The 6,000-nt window shown below is 37.6% G+C and overlaps 1 long non-coding RNA gene across 1 annotated transcript in view; it reads right to left on the bottom strand.

Annotated features, from left to right (window-relative positions):
* Positions 1-234: 234 nt before the first annotated feature.
* Positions 235-6,000, bottom strand: part of LOC120594512 (uncharacterized) — a 46,041-nt gene continuing 40,275 nt past the window's right edge. Inside the window, exon 3 of the long non-coding RNA XR_005650588.1 lies at positions 235-719. This is a non-coding gene — a long non-coding RNA (uncharacterized LOC120594512). The remainder of the gene's footprint in view (positions 720-6,000) is intronic.

Genomic DNA, 6,000 nt, shown 5'->3' with positions numbered 1-6,000 from the left:
AGGTTTGCTTTGTACAGAAAACACTGTTGCTAGGTACAAAAAAGAATAAGGGAGTATTCTAAGAAAAATAAAGTACAAGAAGTACGTAGTGCCACAAACAATTATTTAGGGCAAAGCAAATGCTAGAACTCAAGTGTCCTGTGCCTTTTTGCTATGTTACCAAATATGATGAAAGCTTGAGCTAAGGAATAAAGATCTACATAAGATTCCAGACATCAATCAGTAATTGCCTTTTCTATATTCCTAAAACTGCATCCTTTTTCTGCCAGGAGGCTTCTCTTATTCATTTTCAAGTGCAAGTCACAGAGAGCAAACAATTTATCTACAGTGATAGCAACAGATCAGACAGCCTGCAAGATCAAGGCCATCGAGGACTGACAGAGAAGAAAGGAAGGAAAAACAAGGAGTCACACTCAGAAAATGTTGGCGGAAGGTGAGCAGACATTGTTATGCTAGGTGGGTAGCCTTTTACAAGACTCAATGCTCATCATCTAATATCCTCTGCAAAGATACAATAGTCTTTCTTCATTTCACTCACCCCACACACAAAAAAAAATTTACAGTGCTCATTAAGGGACAAGCACTTTTCAAAGTGCTAGATGTACTGATGTGAACACTTTGGTACCACATTCTGACCTCTTCCACATCCACTGCTCCATGCTCCATCTCTTCCCCTTCAGACAACTTCAGTGGTCTCAGTGAAGTTTATCCTCAGCTACCTGCCAGTAAGGAAAGAACTTAGGTTAACCAATAACTCTCTATTGTCAGAATAATTAGTAGTTTATTAATATGACATTTTCCTCCTAAACGCACACACAAACATACACACGTAAATATTTACATTTTAAAAGTTAATACTTGTTAGTCCAAATATCTTTTAATTATGGGACTTCAGGTAGACAACAAAATAAAGTCAAATTAAAGATTTGGATAGTAGAGACAGTAGAGAAATTGGCAAAAGAAGCTTATATAGGGGTTGGCCTCTGGAATCGGCATCTCAAATGTGCTTTTCACTACTTAGTGCTTCTTCCTTTAATCTTGATCTAAATATACCATTAAAAGAAAATCTGCAAAGATTCGACATGAGAGATTAGGGTGGGAATAAAAGTAGGAAAGTTCTGCCCCATACAAGTTGAAGGGGATAATGACAAATGTTTGCCTGTACATCATTTTTAGAGTGCAAGTTTTTAGGTTAGAGATTATCCAAATAGAAATTTTTAAAATTTCAGTTTTCCAGGAACTTCCTGGGGACTGAATAGCAAGCAAGAAGTTTAACAGCCCTTATTATGGACTGATGGTTTGCATCCCTCCCCAGTTTATATGTTGACACGCTACTCCCAAATATGATGGTATCTTTGGTAGTAAATAGAGTTAGATGAGGTCATGAGGGTGGATCCTTCATGATGGGATTAGTAGCCTTATAAGAAGTAACGGCAGAGTTCAAGCTCTCTCTCTCCACCTCTCCTGTCTCTCTGCATACACAAAGAGGTCACGTGAGCACAGAGCAAGATGATGGCCTCCTATAAGCCAAGAGAAGAGCCTCAGAATAAAATCTATGGGCTGGCACTTTGATCTTGGAATTTCCAACCTTTAGAACTGCAAGAAATAAATTTCTATTGTTTAAGCCACCCAGTTTATGGCATTTTGTTAAGCAACCTGGGCTAATAACCCATACTCTATATTCTTAAATCAGAAATAATAATTTGTTATAATTCCTGATTAAATTATTTACCTTCTCTATTTCTGAAATAGAACATATTTTTAAAATATGCTATGCATATCTTATACACCTTAAATTGAAGAGGAAATAGATCAGCCTAAAGAAGATTTTCTGGTTTCTTTCAGTTGCTTTTTGTGATGTGTCCTTATAAAGCTCATGGGAAAATGATGTACAACAAGCACAAGTTTATATTTAACACTCCCACAGCCACTTTTTTTCCCCCAATTTAAACTTTACTAAAATTACACAAGCCCGCTCCAGTATTTTGGCTGGTTTAGTGGGGTTTATTTTTCCTGCGGGGCTACAAGCGTGGTGCTGACTGTCTCATGGTGAGAATCCCAGCAAGCAACTGTCAGGAGAGCTGAGCAGAATTGAGAAGCCTAGGGAGTAAGTTCATATGTTGAGGAACTCATTTATCTTCCACAGTACCCTCTCCCATCCCCACCCCAACCAACTACAAACCACTTAACCCATCAAACCTAAGAGCTGCCAAAGCCACTCTGCTCCTGAGACTGTAAACACCTCCATAGTCAGAGTCACAAAGCTCTTCAAGCTGATGTGCTCTTGATTGTTCTAAGCTGCTAAAAACCTATCTTTAGATTCAGATTTCTCACTTAAATAACTCGTCCCTCTATATATATGGTAAGAAATTGGAACTGAAGATAAAAAATAAATGAGGAGTCACATTACCATCGTGTTCACTTCTCAGATAGGGTGGTAATATTACAATATGCCTTATTTCCACAGGCTCAGAGAGGGGATGTTAAATCTTTTAATCAAGAAAATGTGTAACTTCAACAGGAATCTAAGAGTTTAAAGCAGCTCTAGAAATGCTAATGTGAATGACCTGCTGCGTTAACATAGTTAACAATTCCTGTCTTTATCGCCATTCTGAAATATGCTGAACCATGGAGAAAAGGTCTGAATAACATATTTTTTAATTTTCTAACCATGTGTCTGTAATCTCAATTCCCTGCGATTGGTTGTCCTCAATCATTTATTATTATTATTTTTTTTGTCACCTTTATTCAGTCGGTCACAAATATTTATGGCTGGCTAAAATATTTGTTCAAGAGTATTAATTACAATATGTTTAATAATATAAAAAACTAGAAAGAACCCCAATGTTCTTCCATAGGGAGTTAATTAAATGAACCATGGTCCCTCCATAAAGTAGAATAGTACAAATTGATTAAAAGCTGTGAGGTAGACTTGAATGTCATGACATGGAGAAATATGACCTTACTATATGGTTAAGGGCAGGTGGAAGCAGACTATAGAATGACATCTCTAGCGGGATACTTTTAAATTGTGTGCATTGTGTGTATATGTACATACGTATATTTCTCTGACACCCCACCTTAATGTTAATCCTATGCCATGAGTAGATGGGTCACACTATCTTCTCAATGCTGTGCAGTAACTTTCCCCTGTACCAACAGATTTGGCAATTTCTTGTATCTTCAGTGTAATGCTTTGCACATGATAGGCAATCATTTTGGACATTTCTCAATAACAACACACAATACAGCCACAGCTACTTGTGGGTTTATTCCCTTCTTATTACCATAAAGTAATCACTGGTACTCCTGTGCAAGAAAACACAGACCTCTATTCATTCTTCCAAAATTGCTCCACTAATATCAAACTTCTGCCCAATTTCTCTGTGTCTTTGCCTTTCTGTATATATAGTAACTTTTCATTTCAACATCTTATTATGCTGTAAGTTCTACAAGGAAGAATTTTTAAACAGCAATTAAACTCAACACCTAATGATAACAATGCATACTATCCCACCAAAATAGTGACCATATGAATAGCTATGACCAAGTTCATGCTTGCAGAGGCAATGACAACTGTGTCAAAACAGCTGTCATAAGACACTATCGATGTAAGACATATCCCAAATTCAGAGTGTGAAAAAAATAGGCCTCTTAAAATTAAAAAAACTGTAATGTTGAAACGATAAAATCAGGGCAACCAGTCTTGACCAAGCCTAAGCCTTTGTCCTAGAATAGTAGTTCTCAAAGCGTAACCTGGAGATTCCTGAGGATTAGCTGAGACCTTTTCAGGAAGTCTGTGAATTCGCGGAACACTAAATGTTTTTTGCATGTTCACCTCATTCTGTCATTAGAGTACAATGGAGTTTTCCAGAGGCTACCTTATGTGAAATATCACAACAAATTGAACACAGAAGCAAATACAAGAATCTGTCGTCTATTCAGCTGAACATTTTACCACTCTTTTCACTATTTTTGTTTGTTTGTTTTGGAAAGTACATTTTTATTTTAAAAAATTATTTATGGAAATATAATGGGTTTATCATTGTTATTTAGATAAAGTAATAGTTAAATTTTTCTCGGTTTTAATTTCTAATATGGTAAATATCAAAGATATAATGACAAAACAAAAATCCTCTATGATTTCTAAGAATGTATAGAGATGCTGAAATCAAAACATTTGAGAACTGCTATTTTAGTAAAACAACCTCTCAGCTGCCTTTGCCTTTAAAGACGAATGTCTTGGTCCACTGAACAAATCTTGCAGTTGAGATCTGATCGACTCTATAAAAAAAAGCAGACATTAAGATTATAATGTCCTACTCTGCCACATGTAATTCAAAAACAGAAATATTAGACCATAGAATATATCTTGGTCCTCCAATAGGACATATATTTATAAAATAACATCTTCTTTGTGTGAGCGTGTCTGTCTGTCCTTCTCCTGCCTCTCCTGTCTTCCAATGCCTCAAGCATGTGTTTGGCTAGACTGCAGCTTCAGCCATGTGCTAACTTGGCTTTCCACAGCCTGCACCTAAAGCAGACTCCTGAATTCCTTCATGTGGTCTTTTTCACAATCAACTTACACAACTCCTTCAGAAGTCCCTCCTTTTTCATGACTTCCTTTGAATGAGACATTTTTTCCCTTCCTTTCCCTTCCTTCCAGATGAGAAGCCAGATAATACGTCACAGCCACCTATCTGTCTCACAGAAGACACAGGCACATTCTCTCTCTGGTGCTCTGCACTGAAATGCTGTAGGCTCGAGAGTTCTCTTACAATGAACGAAACTGTAATTGGTGGGTTAATTTTGGTATAAAGTACAGCAGGTGGGTTAAGTTTGCTTTAGGAACTTTCCCACCGCCCCAGTACCTCTTCCTCTTCTCTGAAGTGTTATTCCATCCAGGGATTATGGGTGGCCAGTTAATCCCTACTGTCGTATTTACTGATAACAGTTTTGGGTAGGACCCTGTGGATGATTTACATTTTGAAAGGTGACTCTTAAAGATCAAAAAGTCATTAAGAACAAAATTAATTAAGCTATCAGGTGGAATGGCAGGCAGCAGAATAGTTATTTAGCAGAGTATCCATCTTAGTGAATCTTCAAATGTTAAAATAGTTAACGTTTACTGAGAGCTTACTATATGTCAAGCACTGTTCTGAACACTTTGCATGTAGTAACTCATTTAATCTTCACAACTAACCTAGCAGTTAGGCTCTATTATTACTCCCATTTTAATGATCAGGAAAGTCAGGCACAGAAAGGTCAGATTACTTCCCTGGGTCACATAGTGTAACTAAGAGAGCCTGGAGCCAGCTGTAGGCAGTGTAGGTAATTGCTAGACCACACTGTCCCTTGAATCATACTCTTCCTGCTTGGAGGGCCAATACGTCTTTTATTCCTCATGGGAAAATTAGTTACTCCAGTGAGTTTTCAATTTGCCTCAGTTTCACATCCATAATTACATGTGTCTGTTAACTCATGATAAAATTCTGCTTTCTTTTTCTTAATTCATTGTCCTTTTTTTTTTTGGACTCAGCACTCCTCCATCCTTGAACCCAAACTCTGTGGGTGACCCACCCAAAGACATGTTCCCATTTGTTCCCCATCTGGCTGGAATTCCTTTTGAAGAAGGAAGTTCGGGCTTCAAAGAAATCATTGAACATGTACCTTAGAGAATCTACCCATCTCTTTCTGTCAACCATATTTTACTCCTTTAATCTTACTCAGGTCTCCGGGCAACCCCCTACTACCACCTCAACAATACCTATCCTGAAGAAAGAACTTAGTCTGAAGCTAACCAGTGTCAAAAAGGAAATGGGTAGGCTTCTGAAGGCTGTAATTATTGTAAAGGCCAGTTCATGTTGGTTTTCTTCCCAGCCCTTCAAAGTAGGCAGAGTGAAACCCCCATCCACTACGATTCTGCTGATGGATTGAGGAAGAAGGAGCTTGTCACAAACAGAATTAGCACCAAGTAATTTTCTCTTTCTTTATGTAAAC

Source organism: Pteropus medius, unplaced genomic scaffold (assembly GCF_902729225.1).
Source record: "Pteropus medius unplaced genomic scaffold, Ma_sr-lr_union100, whole genome shotgun sequence".
NCBI lineage: Eukaryota > Metazoa > Chordata > Mammalia > Chiroptera > Pteropodidae > Pteropus > Pteropus medius.
Note: the sequence above shows the minus strand (reverse complement) of the source record. Positions and strands in the feature narration are given on the sequence as shown.